General features: G+C 35.9%; 1 pseudogene; it reads left to right on the top strand.

Moving 5' to 3' along the window:
- LOC148127868 (uncharacterized) overlaps window positions 1-25,938 on the top strand; it is a 33,247-nt pseudogene extending 7,309 nt beyond the window's left edge.
- Window positions 25,939-26,796: the final 858 nt, after the last annotated feature.

The raw sequence follows: 26,796 nt of genomic DNA, 5'->3' as shown, positions 1-26,796 counted from the left end.
TGGGGGTGACATTTCTCTGCAGACCACCAAAATTTTCTCACGGACCACCAGTGGTCCCCAGCCCACTGGTTGGTGACCATTGCTCTATAGTGTATCCATACCAGAAATACAGGTTCAAAACAGAATATAAAGTTATCCATAATACTTTCTAAGAGAATCTCTGAAATTCAGAAGATTCTTTCTTGATACTCTTCCTTAGAAGGACAAGGCATAATCACATATATTGTAATTCAGGGGGTCAAATGCGCATCATGATAGTGTTGTCACATGACATACTGTGACTTTTCCCACCTTCGCTAAACCAGGCATGGATGTGGCGAGCATGTGATGCATCCAGCCCACAAGCTGCGAGATTGACAATCCTGTTATAATTGATCATCAGGAAATCTATTCTTAATTACATGGATTATAAAACCCCAGTTTATATTGGAACGATTCAATGAAGAATATTTGTAGCTTAGGGTTGAAATGAGGGCTCCAGGTGCTCTCTGAACTTTTTCTTATAAGCATTTCATTACCCAAACTATGTAACATCATCAGTGCTAGTTATTGTAAAGTAAGCTAAAGGTAAAGGTTCCCCTCACACATATGTGCTAGCCATTCCTGGCTCTAGGGGGTGGTGCTCATCTCTGTTACAAAGCCAAAGAGCCAGTGCTGTCCAAAGACATCTCTATGGTCATGTGGATGCCATGACTAAATGCCAAAGGTGCATGGAACGCTCTTACCTTCCTGCCAAAGTGGTCCCTATTTTTCTACTTGCATTTCTTATGTGCCTTTGAACTGCTAAGCTGGGAGAAGCTGAGACAATTAAGGAGAGCTCACTCCGTTACGCAGTTTTAGGGATCCAAACTGCCAAACTGCTGAATGTCTTAGCCACTGAGCCACTGCAGCCCTCAATAGTAAAGTAGATAATAGTAAATAGGTGTGTCGTTTTAATTATGGCCTAGCATTACTGAGTTTGATGATTAAGTGACTATTGATCAAGATGTAGGAGATGACCAGGCTGAGCCCAAGACAGGGTCAAATGCATCATCAGTCATGAGTTCCCTTTGTACCCACAAGAGACCTAAGTCCAACCCACCTTGAATCCCTTATTTACCAGCAAATTGCTTTGACGGTTAATAGATTCCTGTAGAGAGCTTAAGCTTGCAATAAATCTTTATACCCATTTGAACTGCCTGGATCTCCTGATTTCCCTGGTGCTTGACACAAGGTTTCTAACCTCTTTTTTTCATCTTTATTCTGTTCTGTTTCCTACCAGAAATCCAAGGTGATCCGGACTTCGGACTATCAACTTTTCTAATTGCTGTCTGAAGGTTGTTGTGGTGTTTTAAGTTTTTGACAAACTATTGACTCTGTTTGCTTTCAAATACCACACACATCTACTTCAGTGCAGATCAACCTAGATTGCAGAGCAGGATAAAATTAGAATATGTTTCTTGTGATGTCTATTCAAAATCTGAACATTGCTCAAAGCCACATGCAATCTGGGAAACTCCATTTTAAGTTTTTGCTGACTTCAAACTGATCTTGGCCCAATTTATCTTCCACAAGAGATATGGTTCAGATTTTTCTGTTGCTTAAGGCAAGTTCAGACAGCTGAGAAGAATGAATGGTATTATAACTTATTCAAAGTTCTTATCTCAGGAATATTATTTTGTTTCAGGAAGCAATCATGTATGTAGGTGTGACTAAGCAAACACAAAATTGAGAGTTAATATATTAATTAACTATGATAATTGGCATTTTTTCTTGAAAATTGCACAATATATGTTAATTTATGCTACCTCTTTTAACCTGCACATAGGAACTATTTTTAGACTTGAAAGAAATGTTAGCTTGACTGCAGGAGTCACTAAGCAGTTCTTGAACACTTTCTCATTCCTCACCTCCCATAATTGTATAAAATGATTCTTTTGGTTTTTTTCCATGACCAAAGCTGATTTGTTTCTCATGTCCTTGAACACACAGATGTCCGATATAAACCAAGGTGAGGAGAAAAAAATGATGGAATGTGCATCACTACATTATAACATGAACCCTAGCTTTCATACCTGCATACCAACACCAGATATGTAGAGAGGTGGCATTCAGCAGATTCTGGCCAGTTCTGGAGAACCAGTAGTGGAAATTTTGAGTAGTTCAGAGAACCAGAAAATACCACTACTGACTGGAGATTTTACAGTATCCTTCCCCTGCCATGCCCACTAAGCCACACCCACAGAACCAGTAGTAAAAAAAATTTAATCCCACCACTGGATATGTAGTCTGTGCAGCAACAGAGTGACATCCACTTGATTATTTGCCTCTCCCTGCCGTCCCATCGATACCCATGATTATGTGTAGTGAAAACCCAAGCCACAAATTACTAAAAAGCGGGGTAATAGCAAGTTTGGAAGACAAATATGCTCTGTGAAAAAGAATGGAAGGAGGAAAGCATAGAGTGGATGAGTATTTCTTAAAGTAATGAACCTCAAAGAAATATTTCTCACATTGAAATGGGCAACAATATTAAAATCGCCAATGAAGAAAGATATCCAATAGTTAAAAAGAGAGATAATTTACCAATGAAGAAAAGTTTAATTGGCCACCTCCTTACTGCAGTGAAAAATTCCTACTACCCATCTTCCATGCACATACCAACCATTTACTCCAAGTAGTGTGGAATTGCTGCTGAGTCTTCACTTATAGGTATAGTGCAGCTTGTGCTCTGAGGAGTGGCACACTAGAAGTAATTCCCTAGAAAACTTTCTCCCCTTTCCCATTAATTTTAATCACTGCAAAAATAGGCAAACATGCTAAAACAAAATAAAGCACTGAAAATGCAATCTGCTTTTTGCAGGTACCTCTGCCAATGAAACAGCTATGGAAACTGTCCTTTTAAGCAAGATAAACTGCAACAGGGAGGTGTTATTTTTCTGCTTCCTTTTTGTTTAGGGTGGGGGTGGGCAGAGAAACCTGATTGATGCTTTCATGCATTTTAAAACTTGGGAAAGGATAAATTGTGGAGTTGAATCATAATGTCATCAATCTCACTTATGGTACCATAATAATTCAATCCTTGATTATTATTTATGAGGAGATTTTAGGGTTTTAAAAAATGTTTTATGTTTATTGATATGTTTGGTTAACACACACTTAAACAGCATAGTTAGGTATTTTGGAGGATGCTGGAGCACAGCAAAATCAATACCTTCGGCACCCAAGAACTATCTTGATTCCCCAAGCACCATCTCTGGAATATCACAGATAATCGCAATTCCATGTAATGAGCAGTTCATTCAGAACTATGTTAGCACTCTCTTCAGCAGATTTATATTTGTTTGTAATCTCTGGCTTGAATGCTATTTCTTTAAATAAAGATTCCAGGCAGTCGTGCTTTTTACTAAATTTAGGCACAAGAACAAGAAAAAAGCTTTGCATGCAAATACTAACCATAACCTCCTAGGTGCACACTGCTGTTTCAGTAGTGATCCCAGTGTAACTGTTTGGCATTGCTGGCTGATTTTATGTACTCATAAGATACTTTGAAACCACGGTGTTAAATATGAAGGCACCACATCTTTCTCATGTAACACTTTGTATAATCTTCTTTTTTTAAAAATCAATTGCACTGATCTGCACTGATTTGCACCACAACTATTATTGCAAACATTTCACAGATGTGAATACTGTGCATAACACACTCAAATTCTAGAGTAGCACAGCATTTAGAAAGCACTTAAGTTGAATCCAAAGAACTATGAGTTGACAGGAGAGAAATAGAAAGAGTCACACTCAATTTCCACAAATTGATGGTTTTTCCTTCTATTTCCTGGGTGAATTGGGAGAGCGGCAAGAACAATGTGGAGTGGCAGGATTGATTTCCATTTGGGTTGAACATACCTGATCTAACCAATTTATTTTTTACTTTACTTCTAGAAGTTTAATTATCCCTTGTGAATGGCTGAGTGAATAGAAAAATTCTTATCTGCAGAAACCCACTAATAATGCAGTTGTATGCAGTTTTACATTCTAAAGTAACTTCCATTTTCTTTGATAATATTTTTTTCTAGATCAATCTGATTAGTGCTGCTGCATTAAAAATATTTTTTAATCTGTTGCCATTGCCATTTTGCCACAAGGAATCGCTTCACAACTCTGTTCTAGTCTCTCTATACCTCTTTCCCTCCCTTTCTCCATTTTAGGAGATTCACCCACTGAATGAATATGAATGAATTCTGAGAAATATGCAATCCCAGTAAATCTTTTTAAAAGCTTGAAAAAAGTCAATCTTCTCAAGTCAACCTGAACTTGCTGGTGACACATCCATATAGTGTTCTTCAGACCATGATTAAATTGATTTGCTACTACTTTTTTCTAAGCAGTGTTTTTTTAGCTTCCCAGACTAACCCACAGCTTTGAGACTCCTTGATGCTGTCTCACCTAAGTACTAAGAAGACCCAACCCTCTTAGCTTCCAAGCACAGATAAGCAATACATCCAACCTTCCATGAATGTGTCCACTCATGAACTTGCACTCCACTTTGTTCAAGCTAAGGCATCATTTTCAGCTAAGGTAGCATTCTCAGACCAGGAATCAAATGGGACAGTTCTGTAAAATCATGCAGAAAATTCAATTACACTGACCAAAGTTACATCAATCTTTTTGAAAGTGCATCAAGATGACTTATGCATATCGTTTCTTTGCTTTAAACCTTTCCACCTTGCTGCTTAACGAAAACAGCTCCCAGAGTGGCTTACCAATATCTGTGAAGAAATGGTCCTGGAAATGTTTAGAAACCACAGAATCACCCAGATAATATTTACCCATTTCTATTTCTCTGTAGGATTTTAATGAAAGCTTGTAAGTATCTAACAGAGACACACATGCAATAGATGAACTTCTTAGGTCATTTTATTTCAGTCCTTAGAAACTGAGGAGGGCATTGACTAGCATGTTCTTAGTTCCACTCACTGGAGACCTGCACTAAAATTACGACTTGAAAGCAAATGCAGTGACCTTTAAAGGAATCGGGAAGAAGCTATTTCCAACATATTACTAAATGCTATATTTTAAAGGTTCTAACCTTATTCGCTACAAGTGTATTATATCAGGAAAACCTTGTGAGCCAAGGTTCTGCATTCATCGCATGGCCCAACTCACTTTACAGAAAAGATGGGGGAAAGTTATTACATTTCCACTTCCAGACACTAAAGTTCAATCCCCTTTTCCAGTTGTGTTTTGCTGCATTAAATAAGGTTCAGGGATCACTTTCTGAATTACAGCCTTCCTGACCTAACAGGAAAAAAATGTAAAGATTCCAAGCAGTAGCGAGGACTGTGTCATCTTGGAGAGCTATTTATGATATATACACATACCTTGAAGAGCGCCTACCAATGTGTTAAATGGGCCAGCATCTCTGATATATCTTCAGAGTGTAAACTTTACTGAGCAAAATGTTGCTTTATGTGGATTTTAATAGGAATTGATTTATATGCTATGGTTTAAATGTAAAAGATAAGCAAGCAACCATGTCCTGAGTTCTGCAAGGCCAGCCTTCAAATGAGAGTTTAATTTCACTGAGCAGGAAACAGGAGCAGTGAAATGGCCTTATTTGATGGCTGAAACTCCATTAGAGATTTCAAATTTTTCCATACTGAGGCTTAGAAAAACAGAATGTGGAATAGACAATTCATTTATTGTTGATGCAATTACTTATAGATTTACATCTTACCTTTTGTAGACAGCAATGTGGCATTCCCAAATAAACCAGATCTTGGAAAAACAGAATCAGGACCTTTGTAGGTAAAGAGGAAGATTACAAAGTACAATGAAATAGAAAAGGACTATGAGGGAGTAGTTAGTAAAATTTGGAAGTAGGTGTTCCTGACTGCAAGGACAAATGTTTTACTAGCCTGATTCCATCTCAAAAAATGTGTCAAGCAACGGAAAGAAAAAGCAGAATTGGAAAGATAAATATAAATCAGTGATAGGAAATAGTTTCCACCAAGGGTTTTAACATGAAATGAACTGATAAACAAGCAAGGAAGCAAATAAATCATAGTTTGGAAGATCACAATAAAGTTTTCAATTATGTACACTAAGTAGAGGCAGAGGGAATTAATAGATCATTATAGGCCAACAAAGTCAGTCAGGTTATTTATTGTTCATTGCTGTAAAAGCACATCTTGACCAGATGCTCATATATATGCTGTGGTTAATCCCAATTAAATAAGAACATTTTAATGATGGTTAAAACCTTGATAGCTTCCAGTGGAAGACAGTGAATGCCCTTTTTGTACAAGAGTGACATCTCCACTGTGGTCTATACTGATGAGGTAGAGAAAATAATTCTGAAAACAAATATGAAGCTCATTTAAAAACATTTTAATCTAGTAGATATTTTGATTAGGTATGGGAGTTGTTTTTATTTTATACAGAACTTGGGATATGTTTTAATTTAGTAAGTAAAAAATCTTTCTTTTATTTTTATATATAGTTATATAGTTCCCATTACCAGTTTGTGGAGTGTAGGGTTTTGGTTTTGTTGGCATTTATATTTTTATTTATTTATTTAATTCATTCATTCATTCATTTTCTGCCTTTATTGTTTTTATAAATAACTCAAGGGGATGAGCATATGTGATACTCCTTCTTCCTCCTATTTTTCCCACAATAACCCAGTGAGGTGAGGTGAGCAAGAGAGTTACCTGGCCCACAGGCACCAAGCAAGCTTTCATGTCTAAGGCAGGATTAGAACTCACATTTTCCTGTTTTAGTAGCCTGCAGTTTTAACCATTAAGCCAAACCAGTTCCCTATTGGCAGTTTTATTTTGTTTACTGTGTTTTTATATAATATAGTTTGGTTTTATATGACTTTATGTTTTCATTTTCTACCATGTGTCAGTGATTGCAAGCTGCCCAGATGGATGTAATATATAAATGTATGCAAATAAATATATAAATTGTCTATTTTCTTTTTGAGCCACAGTTGTTCTTTGATATGTTCTCTCACCATTTGTTGTGTCCGTCCTGACTTGCAATGGACATTTTTATACCATTGTTATTATCTATTCAGCACCATATTTTAATGTTTCCTAGGAAAGAAAGCTGATAATTTCTGCATATTTTTACAACTGTAATCCTATGTCTATCTGCTTGCAAGTAAGTCCCTTAAACTCTTGGATTTTTTTTAAAAAATATCGTAAGATGATAAGGATTGCATTTAGCCTCATACAAAATAGCAATCAGCTATAACTTTACTTAGGAGAAAAATCCCATTGAAATCTGGAATAGACTGTGTAGTTCGGCAAAATTCAATATCTTAGGAGTTGGTTGTGTGTTTTTTGTGTATAAGTGAGTTCCAATTACACGAGGTATTATTTGATTAATTGAAATGTATAGCTTATTTATAAGTACTGTTTTTCTGCTTTATATTTTTTTCCACTTAAAGATTTGTTACAACTTCCCAGAGCTTCTTGGAATGGGGTGGTTGTCACAAAACTAAATACTAATTTAAAAATAGCAGTCTGATAACAAAACCTGCAACGGCTGAGAGAGGAAAATTGAAGAAAGAGCCTGAAGGACTATTTCTGGCTGCACAAGACCAACTCTTAAGAAGAAGTGCATACAAAGTCAGCATCAAAAAGACAGAAACAGACAGCATATGGCATCTCCGCAAAGATGCTGAAGAAATACTGGATCATCTAGTTAGCTGCTGCAAGAAGATGACACCAACCAACAACAAACAATGGAACGACAAAGTAGTAACAATGGTGCATTGGAATGTCTGCAAGAAATGTCATTTGTATGTAAGCAAGGAGTGGCGAGACCATAAAATTCACAACATTATGGAAAATGAAGAAGCAAAAGAGACCTGGGATTTTAAAATTTAAATTGACAAACAACTGCCATCCCATCAGAAATCCAAAATATCTGGAACATCACTTGAACACCATCAGCACTGACAAAATCATCATCAGTCAATTGCAAAAGGCAGCTTTACTTGGAACAGCTTACATTCTGTGACAATACCTTTAACATGCCCATTGGGCAACAATATCTATTTCTACCCAGGTTCTTGAAAAAGAGTTGATAAGTGAATAAAAATCCAGTCCAAACATCTGTTTGACTGTTCAACCAACTATAATGAAAATATAGGCAAGGACATGTTAATTCAACACTTGGCATATTGTATCTATATTAAAACCTGCAATATATTGCAAATGTTTACTGAGAATGCACACAGCTGCTTCAGATTTCTTTTGAACCTCCAGTTATATACTTTTTTTCTTGTACCAGTTTGCTGCTGGCATGAGCCTAAGGTAAGCCAATTTCATAAAGCTGGCATATGTGAGAGGAGGAACTGCATTTTGATTTTCCTTAGTGCTATTTATGGCATGCATCTCACATGACATATTAATGACGATTTATCTTTATGGTCCAAACCCTGAGCTCCTCCAGTGACTTCCTTTTTCCTCTCAAAAGTGGATTCTTTAAAAAGGTTGTTAAACTTGTACTATACCAAAAAAAAAAAAAAATGCCTGCCTGCCTGCCCCCCACTCCCCCGAGAAAGAATACTTCCTTCTTAAATTTATTCTAAGTAGGTCAGTGTGAAGTACTTCAAATAAATTTAAGAAGGAAGTATTCTTCCTCTTTTTTTCCTCCTTGAAAAAAGAGCTCTAAAAATCTCATTGGTGGGGTGAGCCTTCTCAAACTCACCTGAGTGATGTGGTGGCAGATGGGTGGGTTATGAGGGTTTTGACATTTCTTGGGCAAACCCTCTACAATGGCTGCAATCTCCCTGACGTCTAGCACTTCATCTAAGGTGTGTCTGTGTGTGTCTGTGTACATGTGCATGCGTGTGTAGTAATATTCTCTGGATACGATGGATGGGCTTGATGGATACTGTTTCATCAGTCCTAATTTTTTAAAAATATATACAATCTAATTCCTTTAATAGTGAGGTCTAGAAATTCTAAGAGAATTTTATACAATGTTTGGGAAAAGAAAGTCCCCTCCTTTATTATGTATTTTTAATAGCCATCCTCCCTCCCATACAGAGTCCCATCAAAGTACAACTGGAATCCTTAGTAATAAACAAATGTTCACAAATATATGTACCCAAATACTGTATATGCACTGTGGGGAGTGGGGAGATATCAGCAAATGATTTGCTATTCTTCTTGTGTGGGGTTACAAGAGATGTAGATCATTTAATGTTTTCATGCTGTAAGCCACGAGAAACATTGGATATGAGATGGGTGGCAAATAAATTCCATAAATAAATAATGTCATAAACAGAAATAGATAGATTGATTGATTTAGCTAATGAATATTTACCTGCTTGAAAATGTAAATAACTGAGCACTGATTGGCTGATCATGCTCTGCTATTGGCCAAAAAATCAAGCAGCAGTTGGCTGCAAGTCCTTTGTTAGTTCCCATCTCACAATCATGAAATCATTGACTCTTGATGTCCATAAATACATACAAGATACTTTGGAAAATAATCATAACAAGCCAGGGCAATTTTAGGTTTATTTTAAAAGGATTAATACATGAAACAACTGTGTTTAAAAATCCTTGTAGTCTTATGAAATACCGAATTGCCTGTCTTATGGATAGTTCATAATCTTCCCTTTGTTCACCTGATGTCTGGGTGTTCCTCACACCTAATACTTCCCATATCTGTTTATTATGATTTTCTTTATATTGTATTACTGTTAAATGCTTATGTGCCTTTCTTGGTATAATATCTGCATAGATTTGCTGTGAGCTTCCAGTTGTTGAAAAGTCATCAAGAACTGCCCAAAAATTCCACTGAGATTTCTGTTAAATTCATGATGGGGAATGTAAAGGACTGCTCAATTATAATTTATTACATTACCCAGGATGAATTTCTCAGATTACCATGTTCATACATTCCAAAGGGGAGGAGGGCAGGGAAAGCTAGACAGAAAACAATACTCTTGTAAATCCTTGAAACAGAGAAATATGATGGATACCATGCCGAACAAAACTGCTCTAAGTTAATTTTCTTTTCTTTTACAGAAATAATTAAACGTGATCCCAGTAATTTGTAATATGCTGCTGAGATAATGCATTCACTATCAAGGGAAGTTTTGAGTTTCACTGAGCTTCAGTTTTAAATGTCATGGAATGTATTCCCCCCTCCAGCCTCCTTCACCTGCTAAACGCCTCTCGTTGACATTGCCATAGTAGCTGGGGAATAGCCAGTGGCTATTTCTGAAGAAGGTAATATTTGTAAAACACATCCACTGCCTTATTTTCCCATCTTTTAAGGTACAAAACATATCCTGGCAATATGGAGATGAAAGATGATAGATAGATAGATAGATAGATAGATAGATAGATAGATAGATAGATAGATAGATAGACAGACAGACATCGATTAGATAGATGGGAGATGGTGAGGTGGCTCAAGAAGAGGATTTTACACAGAAGATCCTGGCACAGGTTCATGGTATTCAGGATGAGGCTGAGAGAATTAGCTTATTGGTTAGTCAATTGATGTTCAGAGGGCAATGGAGGGGAAGATAGATTATGGTGAACCTATAAATAAAGGCAATGTGAGGTAGCCAATCACAAGTGTCTTGAGTGATGCTAAGGAAAATGTTCCTAAACTGACTTAAAGAAAAGGAATAAAGCAAATGGGTTTTGGACTGCAGGTTACACTGTCTATTTTTTTTTTTTGTAAGCTTTTCCTAATATTATAATTATTTGTTTATGCCCTTGTAAAAACAAATTTTTGGAGAGAGAGAGAGGGGGGGGGAGGGAGGGAGAGAATGCCACGGGCCACAAAAAGACCATATAATTTAATACTAGGAGAAGTAAATCAAGATTGTTGACTGGAAGAACATATCTAAAGCTTAAATATTTTACAAAGGCAGGAGTCAATGACAAGACTCTGATGTTTTGAAAGCCAAATGAAAAAGACGCTGAAGGCAAAGTGGCTAGTTAATATTACTGATGACCTAATCATGAATTTGCTTTAATTCAGAGAATCAGTTCCTGAGAAATCTTGTGCACCAAGTCATGAAATATTGAAAATAACTGAAAAACTGAATCAAAACAACAATAAATTCTTTTTAAAGTCCATAGACCTTCGTTTTAAGGCAATGAGGTCATTTTTTAAGGACCAAAGAAAAGACAATAAAAATGAATGGATCAGTTTTATATACAGCAATTCACTCAACTGTGCTTCAGAAAAATCAACAATGTATCATATTTGTAATCTGGTCTCAGCTTACTCTTTTCTAAATTTCAGTAATAAACCTGCTTCATTAAATTGACATTTAGGATGTAATTAATCTCAAAAATTGGCAGAAATCTTTAGACCTTAGGAAAAAAAATCTATTTGAAAAAGCTATTTAGTACTACCACTCCTTTTTCCAAAGCAGTAAATGATTAAAATACAAAGTGGTAAAGTGATTAGTCAGATTAATAGCCAAATTAACTACTAATCACTTATGATCTGCCATGCAAAAGAAAATCCTTTTTTAAGGGAACATCTGTGGCCACAATCCAAAACATAGGTTGGGACCATCGCTCAATGTTGCCACGTATGCTTTCTAGCCGGAAGATCCCCACTTCTAACAATAGGATTTCTCTAAAAAGGACTGGACAGCAGCTCAAGAAGAAAATTTGTTTGGGACTTTTCAAAGAGAGTGAGCAGACAAATGGACATGAAATATATTAAGATTTTAACCTTGGCTTTCATGAAATTTAAGTTCATACTGTAACACAATGGTTAGAATGCGGTATTTTAGGCTAACTCAGCTAAAAGCTCAGTCCTGATTTGACTCAACCTCCCATCCTTCCAAGGTCAGTAAAATAAGGACCCAGATTGTTGGAGGCTCATATTGTAAACCGCACAGAGTGTGTGGTAAAACATTGTGATAACCCAGGGCATGGCACAAAGGCAACACAGTCAAATAATCAATAAGAGTCCCCTTATTATCTCCAACTTTGCCCCCAATGTCCAGGTTACCTTCGGCTGAAGAAAAACTCTCCCAGGAACAGCCTTTAACTCTAGAAAATTCAGTCCAAAACAAGGTACATACAAACTGTAACTAAAAATCCAAACAAACCAAGCTGAAGTAATTAACTTGACAGGGCAGGTAGAAGGAATTTCAAACTTGAAAGCATGGCAAAACTCACACTGTTGGGAGGATGCCAGGAACACAGATAAACCGCAATGATACAAGATAAATTCACGTTTGCTCCCAACAACTTTATCTGCACAGCTTCCTCTTTTATACACTGTGTTCCCAGCTGCAGCTAATGAAGGGAATCAGAGCCCTTTCCTCCTCTGTAAGCCATGCAACTCATATAGTTCCCTTCTCCGTTCCTCCCTGCGTGCCCTAGGATAAAGAGGGGGTGGGCCTGGGTCTTCCTCTGAATTCCCTCTCCCTTGCTCTACCTCTCCCCTGCTCTGCCCAGCCAGACTTTTTCTTTCCCCAGTTTCCTCCACAGCCAATGGAGCCACACTGTTCAGCTTCCTCCACCTAGTCAGATTCTGACAGGGGCATGACAAGCACTATGGAGTGGTATATAAGTCTAAGTGCTAAATGCTATTGTTATTAGTTGCTCAGAAGGAATCCTCTTGCTCCCAGATAAGAGTATATGTTTACATATCTCCTAAAGAACCAAGCCCCCATCTCCATCTCTGAATACCTCCAAGACCAAGGCTAAAAAATGGAATTGCTGAAAAAAAGTTTAGAGAAATGCAACATACATTTTTCAATTGCACCAAAGTGGGTAATAAGGCTATGCAATGCAAAGCATTGTGTTTTATATACACATACACATACATACATACCAACTATTGAATCCGTAGCTGAACAAGTCTTCCCTATCAAATGGACGTGATTGTTACATTCAATGTGTATATCTAGCCATGGGCTGAAAAGATTGTTGACCTCCGATCTCTATGATTGGAACCTGGGCCTTGTTCTAGGCAAAGCTTGTACCACCACCCTGAGCTACAAGTCTGAACCTGTCCAGAAATAAAAAAGGGGAGCTCTAATGTAGCTTCTGCGAACATGCCACTTAGACTTATTTTGCCACACCCATAAAGATGAGATATCAGAGATCTTTTGCCAGTTAAGTTTAGCTGAAATCTCATCCACTTGGCCATGCTTATTTTCCCTGAGGGTGCTGTTTAATTGCTGTTTTGGTACCAAGAAGACTCATTTTCTTTAAGCATCCTTTCATGGTGGGGCTTGTATTACATGCACGGTATCTTCTTCTTGGCATGAAAAGTATTTCCTGATGCCTGAACCTCCTTCTCTCCTCCTCCTCCTCCTCCTCCTTTTGGTCATGTGCATATTTTTTGTTTCCATGCTTTCCACTGGTCTGAACTGAAGTTTTGTCTGTCTCCAGCAATCTGCACATTGCAGAAGGAGATGACAAATGCAATGGCCTGGTTATGGTAAAATAGCAAATTTCACAGTTGGTCTTGGATTAATGGGAAGCCAAAACAAACACAAATGAAGTCATCCTGATTGTTATGAATGGTCCTTTAGTTGCCATCAAACAAAGGCTAAAACACAGCATAAAACAATACCAATGAATAAGATCTGCAATTGCCCTTTTAAAGAGGCCCAGGTCTCCTTCCTCCCTACCCACCCCAACCTCAAATGGATTTGTACAATTCATCTGTCTGGGTGTGTGTGGATGAAAGATGAGAAATATACCATTCTTTAACCCTAAAATACCACATTTCACAGAAAATTAAAACACAACAATATTTCCACAGCAGACAAAGAACCAAATGTTTTCTGTGAGGTTTACGACACTATGATGTATGTGCAGCTTTATCTGCATATTTTAAAAATGTATATAGCATGGTTAAGCCACATGGAAAATGCCTTTGAAAGATTAAGGTTTTTAAGTCAGTTTTCATAGCTCATTCTGGCTAGTCCTGGTTTCTTTCTTTTTTAAAAAAAAATTTTATTGGTTTTCGAGACAAACATAGACAAACAAAATATAAAAACATCAAACCATCTTCCATATATATACATACAGTGTGTCAGTTGGTTTACAAATTGCTTTGTGCCTCCACTTTGCAGTCCTCAATTACAATTACATTGTATATATTCTCATATTTTCAATCAAATATTAAATACATCAATATCATTGTTAATCAATCATTTGACTACACTCTTATTCATTCATGTTTTACAAAATAATCCATATTTTACTTAATTTGTTTTATGACAGTTCATATTATCATCTCAAATCTATCTACAATCATTTTGTAGATATAATAAGAAAAGAATACATCTTCATATATTTATTATTTTCTAAGAATCTACATATTTCATTACCATGTTTTATTGTCTAACCATTGATATAAAATTGTTTATCATCTTGTTCTCTGATTTCAAATGTCAATCTACTCACTTCAGTACATTCCAATATTTTCTTAATGATTTCCTCCTGCAAAGGTATTTTCTCATTTTTCCAGTTTTTGGCAAATACAATCCTAGCCGCCGTTAATACATTTACAATCAGGTATTTCAATTCTTTCCTATATATTTCAGGTAAAATTCCCAATAAAAATATCTCTGGTTTCAAGTCTATATGCTTTTTTGTCATTTTTTCCAACCATGTGTGGATTTTAGTCCAGTATTTTTTAGCATCCGCACAAGTCCACCACATATGGTAATATGAACCAGGTGTCTGATGACTTTTCCAACATTTTTCAGATTTGTTCTTGAACATTCTTACTATTCTTGTCGGGGGGAAATGCCACCTGTAAAATATCTTATACAAATTTTCTTTATATGCTGTTGACATTGTCATTTTATAATTTTGAGACTACAATTTTTGCCATTTCTCTAGATCAATCCCATATCCAAAATTCTTCCCCCAAGCAATCATTGTTTCTTTAACTTGTTCTTCTTCTAGTTTAATTTCTAATAAATATCTATACAATTTTTTAATCACCTTTTCATCAGTACCTGTCAAAATCTTATCTAAATCAGTCAGTTTATCATAGAGACCTTCTGTTTTAGAATCTTTATCATACCTTGACTGTATTTGCGCATATGAAAACCAATTTATCTTTATACCTTGTTCCTCTAATTTTTGCATAGATTTAAGTTCACCCTTTTCATTCAATATTTCACCATATCTAACTGTTTGTTCCTTTTTATATATTATAGGATAAGAAAATGCTTCAATAGTCAATAGCCAGACTGGAATTTTCAAATAACATTGTCTTTTAGTCTTCTCCCAGTTTAACCACAGAAACTCCCATATATAATGTCTTCTAAAGTACCCCTGTGTTTTAGTTCCTTTATACCATAAAAAAGCATGCCACCCCAACAACAGATCATGTCCTTCTAATGTCAACAGTCTAGTATTTCTTAATGTTATCCATTCCTTAACCCACATCAAATTTGCAGCTTGGTAATACAACTCTCAATTAGGCAAACCAAATCCTCCTCTTATTCTGGCATCTTGCAAAAGTTTTAACTTTATTCTTGCTTTCTTACCTTGCCATATATATTTCAACACAATTTTGTTTAAATCTTCAAAATAATCTTTTCCAAGCCCAACTGGAATTGTTTGGAACAAATATAAATTTCTGGGTAATATATTCATCTTGATTTTTGATATTCTCCCTATTAATGATAGTTGTAAATTTCCCCATTTTGCCAAATCTAGCACTATCTACTGCTTAAGTTTGATATAATTATTCTCTTTTAGTGTTCTACATCTTGCTGTCAGATGTATCCCCAAGTACTTGATCTTATTCGTGACCTGAATTTTCAACAGATCAGCCAGTTCTTCGTTTTGTCTTGCTAGCATATTCTTTGTCAAGATCTTTGTCTTATCTTTATTTATTTTCAAACCAGCCACCTTTCCATATACCTCTTTTCTATCAATTTTGATGCTGTTTCTAATGAGTCTTCTAAAATGAAAACCAGATCATCTGCGAATGCTTGCAACTGAAATTCTTCCTTTTTAATTTTCATCCCTTTTATATTCTTTTCTTCTCTAATATTTCTGTTTAGCACTTCCAAGGTTAACACAAATAACAGAGGTGACAGTGGGCACCCTTGTCTTGTTCCTTTTCTTATATCAATAGAGTCTGTCAGTTCTCCCTCTATCATTACCTTTACCGTTTGATTATGATATATAGCTTCTATTGCTTGCATATTTTTTTTACCAAAGCCCATCTGTTCCAGCTGTAATAACATGAATCACCAATTCACATTGTCAAATGCCTTCTGTGCATCCAGAAATATCAAAGCCATTTGTTTTTCAGTGTGTGCCTCATAGTATTCCAAAGTGTCCAATATTCCTCTCATATTGTCTTTAATTTGTCTCTTTGGCAGAAATCCATTTTGATCAGGATGGATAAAATTGTTTAAGTATTTTTTAAGTCTTTCTGCCAATATTGAAGCAAAAATGTTATAATCTGCATTTAGTAAGGAAATAGGTCTATAGTTCTTGATTTGTAATGGATCGGCCTCCTCTTTTGGGACAAGTGTAATATAAGCTTCTGACCATGATTTGGGTATCTTCTTCTTTAACATAACTTCATTCATAACTTCTAGCAATGGAAGGTTCAACAATTCTTGTAGTGTTTTATAAAATTCTGCCGGAAGTCCATCTGGGCCTGGTGCCTTTCCATTGTTTTGCTTCTTGAGTGCTTCAGTTAACTCCATCATCGTTATATTGCTTTCTAACATTGTTTCAATCTCTTTAGGTATCTGGGGTAGATTAGCATTCTGTAAGTACTGTTTAACTCTTTCCTTATCAATATTCTCTTGTGTGTATTGTTTCCCATAATAGCCTCATATGATTTCCTTCTTCTCTTTACTACCATAGTAAACTTGGCCTTGGCCATCTATTAATTGCAATATTTTCCTTGATTCTTTCTCCTTTCTCAGTTTATATGCTAACAATCTACCTGGTTTATTTGGTTTTTCAAAGTAATTCTGTTTCGCACCTCTGATTTTCTGTGCTAGTTCTTCTTTTTCTATTAGACCCATTTTATTTTTAATTATATCCATTTTTAACTTAGTGTCATTTTTCTGTGGCATTTTCTGTAGCTCTTTTTCAAATCCTTTATACTCATCCTCTAATACCTTAGACGCTAATCTTTTCATGGTATTTCTTTTCCTTGTATAGTCTATTATCAAGCCTCTGGCATATGCCTTCATTGTATCCCATACGTTCTGTATTGATGTATCTTCTTTTTTGTTTTCTCTAAAGAAGAAAGCCAGTTCTTTCCCCATCCACTGTGTGAAGTCTTTTTACTTTAATATAGTATTATTTATTGTCCATCTAGATCTTCTTCTTTGTCCTTTCCATTTAATTGTCATTGGATTGTGATCTGCCCAAATACTTGATTCAATATTTATTTCTTGAATATTAGCTAACAATTCTGTTGACATCCATATCATATCTATTCTGGACCATGATAAATGTCTATTTGAATAGAAGATGTATTGTTTAGTCTTAGCATTTCTTTCTCTCCATGTATCTTTTAAATTTATTTCATCTATCATTTAGGGAGAGTCTTTCTGTTTTGCTTTGTTGTTTTCTGTGTTATGTAGTCCACTTTATTATCTACAATTCCATTAAAATCTCCTATCATAACTATATTAACATAGTCCAGTTCAATTATTTTCATATGTAATTTTTTATAAAATTCTTCTTGATTGTCATTCGGGGCATAGATTGCAATCAGGAGTGTTTTCATATTATTGTCCATTATTTCCACCATTAGTATTATTCCATTGTCATCAGTATAGATCAATTTCACTGGGATAATATCTTTAATGTATAAAACCACTCCTCTTTTCTTGCATTGTGTCAAAGAAGTAAATATTTTCCCTAATTTTGGCTGTATCAACAATTGTTCGTGTTGCTTTTTGATAGATTATATCAAATTTTATATCAAATTTTAATTTCTCTAATTTATGGAAAGTTTTCCTTCTTTTAACAGCTGAGTTAAGTCCATTTATGTTAATTGTAATCAGTTTTTTCTCTTCCATGGTTACATTTTGTAGTTAGGTTTAGCAGCTCTCATAGATCTTGGTTCACGTTGTTCTTTGACTTCCACTTTTCTGCCTACTGCACCTTCTTCTTTTTCAGTCGCCATTTGGCAGTCCTCTTGAAATTCAATTAGTGACATTTCTTTTTCTGCCTCCTCCTCTTTCCCTCCAAAATATTCTGTGTAAAATAATTCCGCTTTCTCAATTGAGTCAATTCTATGTCTCTGTTCTTGCCATGTGAACATTAAACCTTCTGCAATCAGCTATCTATAATTCACCTCTTTTTTAAGTAGAATTTTGGTCAGAAATCGGTATCTTCTTCTCATATCTCTCACTCTTCTGGGTACTTGTTTCAGGACCACAATCTCCTTGTCTTTATATTTCAATGTTTTCTCTCTTGCCACTTGCAATATTTGCGTTTTAATGGCTTTCTTTGTAAATCTGATGTGAACTTCTCTTGGTAAGCTATTTCTCATTGCATATCTTGTGAAGACTCAATAAACCTCATCTATTCCATTCATCATCTTCTCTTTAGTTATTTCCAAAGCTTCAGCCAAAATTTCTATCATTGTCTCAGCTAGGTTTTTTTCCCTTTTCTTCCTCTATGTTTTGGAATCTGAGATAAGATTCTAATATGACCATCTCTCCATCTCAACATCCCACTTTTATCTTGTTCAACCACAGTTAATCTGGTATCAATATCTCCAATTTTCTTATCTCTTTGTTTATCTTCTTCAATTTTTTGGAATCTCTCATCATACTTCATCATCATTTGTTGAATGTTCTCCACCTTTTCATCAGTTTTTCCTGTTCTTTGTTGAATGTTCTCTGTTCTCTTTTCAATATTCTCTGTTCTTATTTGAATATTTTGAATTCCTTGCATAGACAACTGTAGGGTGACTTTTTCCTTTTCTTTTTCTTGCTGTAATATCGTCTGTATTGAGCGTTGTCCTCCAGATGGTGAAGAGGAAGAAATAGAGGTTGAGGAACCAGGGGCTGTTAGTTTCCTACTCATTTCGGACACTTCAAAATCTTCAGGTTCTTCTAGACCTTAATCCACTTGTGAAATAACCAATTGTAATTCCAAGTAAAAATAGTGGGAAAAAAGAAACCTATTATTATTATTATTATTATTATTATTATTATTATTATTATTATTATTATTTCTTCAGGTTCTTGTATACCTTAATCCAATTGATTGGTTAGATAGCAGTAAAAACTCAAAAATGGAAGAAAAGACCATAAACACACACAAAAAAGAAAAAATTGTTAAATCCTGAAAAAGGCAGAAAAGTAAAAAATAAGAAACTAAAGAAGAGAAAAGAAAAGTTCTTCGGGTTCTGCAACACCTTAATATAATTAAAAAGTCTCAGGTATAAAAGGATGCATAAGAAAAAAAAGAAAGCCACAAAAAAACCCAATATGGAAGGTAAATAGCAAAAAAAAAAAGATATAAGGGAGGGGGAGAGAAAAAATAAAAGAGACTACTCCCTTAAAAAAAAAAAAAAGGAAGGAAATCATTAATACTAAAGCTTTTCCTTTAAAATAAAATGCAAACATAAAAATTAGACTTCAAAAACAAAAACAAAAACAAGTTCCAAAAGGCCAAAAATCCAAATAGCTATTAGAAAAGTAAGCTAGTAAGAAGGGGGTTTGTTAAAGTAAGAAATAGCCCAGCTTAAAAAAAATAAAAAGAACACACTGCACCTTGTTTGGTTATCCAAGGCTTTTGTTAAAATTTATAACTCTCTTCTCCAGAGTCATGTCACCTTTTTTTCTATAAACTTCAACACCAGACTCCCGCTATTGACAGAAACCTAGAAGAGCACCTGCAATAATACTCTCCCATGCTCTTCCCTCTATCTTATCAAACAGCAATGTCCTTGACAAGAAGTCTCAGTTCTTTCTCAGCTTTTCTGGTCAAGAAAAAAAAAAAAGATAGAATATTTCCAAGCCTCTAGTTGGCAGTGTTACAAAGTTTCTTCTGCTTTCACTTTCCCCCTCCTTTTCCAAACAAGATATAATAAAAATTAATTAAAAAGGGGAAAAGATATTTAAAAAGATGACTAAAAGGGAATCTCTAGCCTAGAATATTATAAAGTCAAAAAGGAGAGAAAGAATATGTGGAAGAAGAAAAAAAAAAACCAGTCCAGTTTCAAAATATAAAATCATGTGTAGAAAATCCAGCATTGAGAAAAATAAAAATAAAAATATTACTTTTACTTCCTGTTTAAAATCACTGCTTAATCACTTCTGTCAAAACTTTCATAGATTTTTTCTTTTCTTTAGGGTGTCCTTTCAAATCTTAAAGTAAAGAAAAAGTTCTCACCAAACTGGCACACTTTCTCTTTCCATTCTCTTTCGTTTCGGAGCTGTCCCAACTTCAGCAGCTTTAATGGCTGCCTCTTTGCCGCTGGCAAAAAGAGCTTCTCCTGGATCTACCAGGGACTTTGCGGTGTCCCTGGGATCAACAGGATGCGCTCTTTACATTCATCGGCTCTTTGGGACGGTTTAGATCCGGTTGGACCGTCCAGGAGCAAAGATATCAGCAGCGATCTCAGACCTCCAAGTTCGCATGCCGTATCATCGTGACACCAGCTCCGCCCTCTTTTCTTTCATTGCTCTTCTTTGTCCTTTCAGTTAGTACTGTTTTCTCTGGAAAATGGTGATAACCACAATAGAAAACAGTGGAAGGCATGTAATAAAATACCAGATAATTCATCATCTTCTCCATGAGTTTCCAGTTTGCTTTGGGGTTGACTGCACCAGCCTTTGTTTGATTCTTTGAGTGCTTCTCCATATTGCTAAAATATGTCCCAAAAGGTTATAGTAGCATTCCATTTATATCACAGATCCATATGTTTTAAGCCCATTGCTTTGTGCATTCGTCAGATGCATTTTGTTCAGCAGAGAAAATCTGTGAACAGATAAAGCAGAATATCATCAAGCATCATTTAAAAAATGACTACAGGGTATAGAGCCACCTGGTTTTCTTTCCAGCTTCTAGTACTTAGTTTTCTTCTGAGATCTTTATGATAAGGTTTTCCCTATGTATAATATTCCAGAATTACGCATGTTTTAAAATTATGAAACTAGAGCTGTGTAATTTGAAAATGCACTTGCATCAGAATTGAATATAAAAGTGTTGGAAATGAATTCCCACAATCTTCAAATAAGGAGGTATATCTGACAATCTCAAGGACCTCAGGTTTGAAATCGACTTCAAACATTGAGATGGAACATTTCTGCCTCACTTCTAACACCCATAATGGCACTAGTGCTATTCATTCATTCATTCAATTGATATAATTCCCACACATGTATGATTGGGTGAGTCACAGTCATTGAAAACAGAAATCAAATTGACCAAGGTGATAACTATTTAACACGAGATATATAAGATACTTTAACTTAACATCCTGGAAATGGAAGCAGCCAGGTCTTTGTGGTTCTGCAAAAATCAAGCAAGACCAGGACTATACTATAGTATTCCATAGGGCAGGCATTGTAACAGAGAGATCTCACCAGATAACCCTGTTTAACTGAAGGGACCAAAGCATGGCTATTCATATAGAAGTGGATACAATTACCTGACCCAAAGAACTGTGAAAAATTCTCATGCAATGTGTGGCTGTTTAGAGCTACGATTTCCAGTATGGTATAAAGGGCAAAAATTACATGACTATACCTCTAGAAGACTAGGCTCTAGAAGACATTGGAATCCCCAACCCTTGTGCATCATCTAGCATTATGTAATAATGACTGATGTAGTTCCCATCTTAAAAAAAGAGAAAAAATGGTTTCAGGAAACTACAGACCTATTGGCCTGACATCAATATCTGGGAAGATTCTGGAAAAGATAATAAGCAATGAATCTGTGAACATCTAGAGGCAAACAATGTCATAACCAGAAGCCAACATGGGTTTGTCAAAAGCAGATCATGCCAGACAAAACTTATTGCATTCTTTGACAGAGTGACAACATTAATGGACCAGCAAAGTGCTGTGGCTATAATTTATTTGGACACTAGTAAGTCATTTAATAAAATTGACCACAACCTACTATTTGATAAGATAGAAAAATATTGGTTAGGTAACATTGCCACCAGATGGATTCGTACCTGGCTGACTAAATGCAGTCAATGTGTGGTCTTCTATTTTATACAGAGGGAAGTGAGCAGTGGGGTACCCCAAGGCTCTGTGTTAGGCCCAGTACTCTTCAATGTATTCATCAGTGATTTAGATGAGGGGATAAAAGGAGACTCAACAAATTTGCAGATGACACCAAGCTGGCAGGAATAGCCAGCATTTCAGAACATACAGAAGGATCTTATCAGACCTAAACATTGTACCCTATCTAACAAAATAAAATTCACTGGTGAGAAAAGTAGGATTTTACATTTTGGCCAAACCAAATCAAATGGTATAGTACCTGACTCAGTAGTAATAACTGTGAGAGGGATCTTGGAGTCCTAATGGCAATCACTTAAATATGATCCTGATAGAATCCCTAAGTTATGTTAACTAGAGCAAATAAAATCACAATCACAAATCTCTTGGATCACCAAACTGACAAATTTTGTAAGAAGCTGTGGCCTTCCTGTCTCTTGCATAACAGGAAAATGATTTAAGAAAAGAGCTGCCCAAAGAATTAAGGATATAGAAGCACAAAATGATATCGCTATCCTTAATAAGGTGGGTAACTTGAAATGGCTGAGCAAATATAAATGTACTTTTCAAATAGACAGCTATTTAAAGTTACAACTGCCAAAACATCTTAGGAAGATATTTACATGAGCAAGGTTCAAACAAATTGACACAATGGTCACCTATGCATTTGCAGACTGGCAGAGGTGGAAGACCTGGCTCACATCCTATTTGATTGTTGCCTGTATAAGAGGGTGAGAGACAGATACCCTGGTCTATATACTAAACAGATCACCCATTAGGATTGCCATATCAAAACAACTTACCTTATATGTGGCCAGAATCTGAAAATAACATTTAACACAGCACAGTACTTAACCAAAATGATTTGGTTGAGATTGGCATATGTCAGACTGATTGGGGTAGATTGTAGGGGTGATACCGAAATATAATTTTATCATATTTTATTTATCTATGTATATATAAATTATTGTATTTTATTCCAATTTTATTTTAAATCATATTTCATCCAATTCCATTTTTAATTGTTTTTATCAGATTTTAGTAATAATTTGTGTCTAGAACTCTGCACTTTGATATGACCCAAAGACTAATCAATAAAATAAATTAACTAACTTAAATATGATCCAGCATTGTGCTGCAGCTGCCAAAAAAGCTAACATAGTACTAGGCTGAATTAAAAGAGGGATAGAATCAAGATTGAGTAAAGTGTTAATACCACTTTATAATATCTTGGTAATACTACATAGGATATTGAATCAAGTTTTGGTCACCACAATATAAAAAAGTTGTTAAGACTCTAGAAAGAGTGCAGAGAAGAGCAACATAGATGATTAGGGGACCGGAGGCTAAAACACAAAGAACAATTGCAGCAATTGGGTATGTCTAGTTTAATGAAAAGAAGGACTAGGATTGACATGATAGCAGTGTTCCAATACTTGAGGGGCTGCCACAAAGAAGAGGGAGTAAACCTATTTTTCAAAGCAACTGAAGGAAGGACAAGAAGCAATGGATGAGAACTAATCAAGGAGAAAACCAACCTAGAACAAAGGAGAAATTTTCTGAAAACTAGAACAATTTAACAGTGAAATGACTTTTCTCCAGAAGTTGTGAGGTTTTTAAGAAAAGATTGAACAACCTGTGATGACCCAGGGAGTGGCACAAAGGCAACACAGTCAGATAATCAATAAGAGTCCCTTTATTAGCTCCAACTTTGCCCCCGATGTCCAGGTTACCTTCTGGCTGGAGAAAAATTCTCCAGAGAATTAAGTCCAAAACATGGTCAACACAAACTGTAATTTTAAGTCCAAACAAAACAAACTGAGGCAATTAATTTGGCAGGGCAGGAGCAAGAATTCCAGACATGAAGGCATGGCAAAACTCACATGGTTGGGAAGACACCAAGAACACAGATAAGCAATGACAACACATGAAAAAGCCATGTTTGCTCCCAGAAGCTGCTTCACTCAACATTCAGTTCTAACAAACTTTCATCCCAGGTGTGGCTAATGAAGGGAATCGGGGCCCTTTCCTCCCCCATAAGCCAATCAACCCATGTTGCTCTCTTCTCCATTACACCCTGCATGCCATAGGATGAAGAGGGGGTGGGCCTGGGTCTTCCTCTGAACTCCCTCTCCTTTGTTCTATCTCTTCCCTGCTCTGCCCAGCCAGACTTTACCCTTCCCCAGCCTCCTCCACAGCCAATGGAGCCACACCCCCATTCCCTGTCAGCTGTTCATCTTCCTCCTTAGATTCAGACTCTGATAGGGACTCTGTCCATTTGTCTGAAATGATATAGGGTTTCTTACTTGAGCAGAAGGTTGGACTAGTAGACCTCCAAAATCCTTCCAATTCAGTTATTCAGTTATTCTATTATTCATTAGATCTGCAACACTGCCTAAAGTTCAGTTCACTCACAACCGATTCCATTGTTCTGAAAGATAGGACTTCAGGTTCAGTATTAAGTAATTTGGATACAGAGTAATTCCTGCCTCACTTCAGTCCCAGTCACCAGGCTGTAGGAAAGTCAAAAGCAGAACACTGCTTTTCATAACAAGGTAGTAACAGAGCTATAGTATTTTGTTTAAAATATCTGCAAAAGATTTAAAAAAGAAACATTTACCACCCCAATTTGGAAGAAAGCTAAATTGATCCTTAGAAAAGCTAAGTCTGCCCTTTTAGCTATCAAGGTAACAAACATCTTTTCAACATCCAAGGGCCCCTTTGGCAATGCTCACTTAAAACAAATGAGTGTCTATTAAAATAATGAGAGTTTGTTAATCCACCCCTCTGACATCAAATTAACTCAGATCAGTTCAAAGGCAGAACACTTCAATACATTTTTTTCCCTGACAGGTAGGAAATTAACTGGATACCATGAGGTATTGAATTCAACTTTAATGGTAACAATAAACATTTCTGATTAAATTATGGAATTGATTTTATAATTCTGACCATTATGTTTTTACATCAATATCATCATATGACAAGCAAATGTAGTTACTGCTTTCTTATTGATCACAAGCATAGCACTTCAAAGCATTCAGTTGACTATATTACAAAATCAAACTTGATTTCCTATGTACAGCAGTAACTTTAGGTCCTAAACTAATAAGAAATCTGAAGAATAAATGCATTATCAAGTTATTCAAAGATGTACCCCCTCCCCTTCTATCCTCACTACCCCTCCCTTGGACATCAAGAAGTGAAATGTTCTGCCAGGTTGTTTATACAGTTTTGTGCAAGACCTGGCTTGCAGGCACACAATTATTTTCATGTGTCAGGTCTTAATCTCCCACTTTTAACAGTGATCAGCAATCTATCATGCTTCTGCTGAGTAATACAAATACTATTTTATTAACGAGGAGGAACAAAGTGTTATTTATAATGTTCTCATTCAAGCCAGCCAAGTAAAACAAAGGGGGGAAAAAACTTTCCATAACTTAGAAGCATTGTACTCCATCTCTCCTGGTCCACTCTATCAAAGATAATAGTTAAGTGTTAGCCATTCCATTTTATCATAAGGTTTAATGTTCTGTTCAGAGAATGCATCATTCAATACCATGAGTTATTCGAATCCATGCATAATAGTAAATCATGTAATCGTGCTATATAGGAAAATGAAGAGCAACTCCGATCAGACTAGAGAAGTTTCAGTTACCAATCTCTCATTTAAACAGTTGTAATTTATTTATTTTTAGGGTTCCTCTCATGCTAATATCATTGCAAAGCTGGAAGTTCCTCCTTGATAGGAGAAACTAAACAAAAGACAATCAGCCAATTGAATCTCTAAGCTACTTTGTCAGATTCCAGCATTACAACATGCCTACTTGAACGTCAATATATTACCTGAAGGTATCTTTCCAAACCAACGAGTCATGTTTCTTCCTGTGTAATTATATCAGCATCTGTTTCAGAAATCCGACTAATCCTTTGGGCTTTGCAGGTCAACTAAAGGCTTGTGTTCTGATCACGGGTGTGGGATTAATCTTTAATATTTGCAAAAGTATTTAAAATCATAACAAGTATTTGCCTTGACAAGCCCCATGGAAAACAAGAGCAGATTTTCTCCAGCACCTTTTCTGTTCAAGCAAGCTGCCTTTAAATGGAACATTGACATAAAGGTGTGAATTATGGAGATTAAGGCCGTTCAGACCCTTTGAATCATATAAAACAGACTTCTGAAAGAAAACACAGTTGTCAGCCATTGATGTTAAAGTGAGGTCTATGTAGCCATCTGCAAATGACACTGAAAACCCTGCTGAAAGTCAGATCCCATAAAGACAGCTGTAGAATCTACTAATAAGCATACATAAAGATTTTCATTTATATGCTTGGTATTTGACTTCCTCACATTGTACTATCTGCAACCCAAGGAGCAAACTCCATATTCTGGGAACCACCACCACTTTTGTGATTCCAAAAGACTGTCTTCGCCTCTTGAATTTTGGTCATTAAGGTCAGTATAGATGTCTTAATCTGCTTCATCAGGTTAGGGTTTAAATCTCAAACATATAAAAAATATTAAGAAAAGGAACTCTTAGTTGTCCATTCATATCTCCTGGAGTAAAAGGAAGAACCATGCAAGCTATCACCATTTTACTCAA

This window comes from Pseudonaja textilis, chromosome 1, assembly GCF_049901715.1.
Source record: "Pseudonaja textilis isolate UNSWEBS1 chromosome 1, rPseTex1.2, whole genome shotgun sequence".
Lineage (NCBI taxonomy): Eukaryota > Metazoa > Chordata > Lepidosauria > Squamata > Elapidae > Pseudonaja > Pseudonaja textilis.
This window is presented reverse-complemented; position numbering and strand designations above follow the sequence as displayed.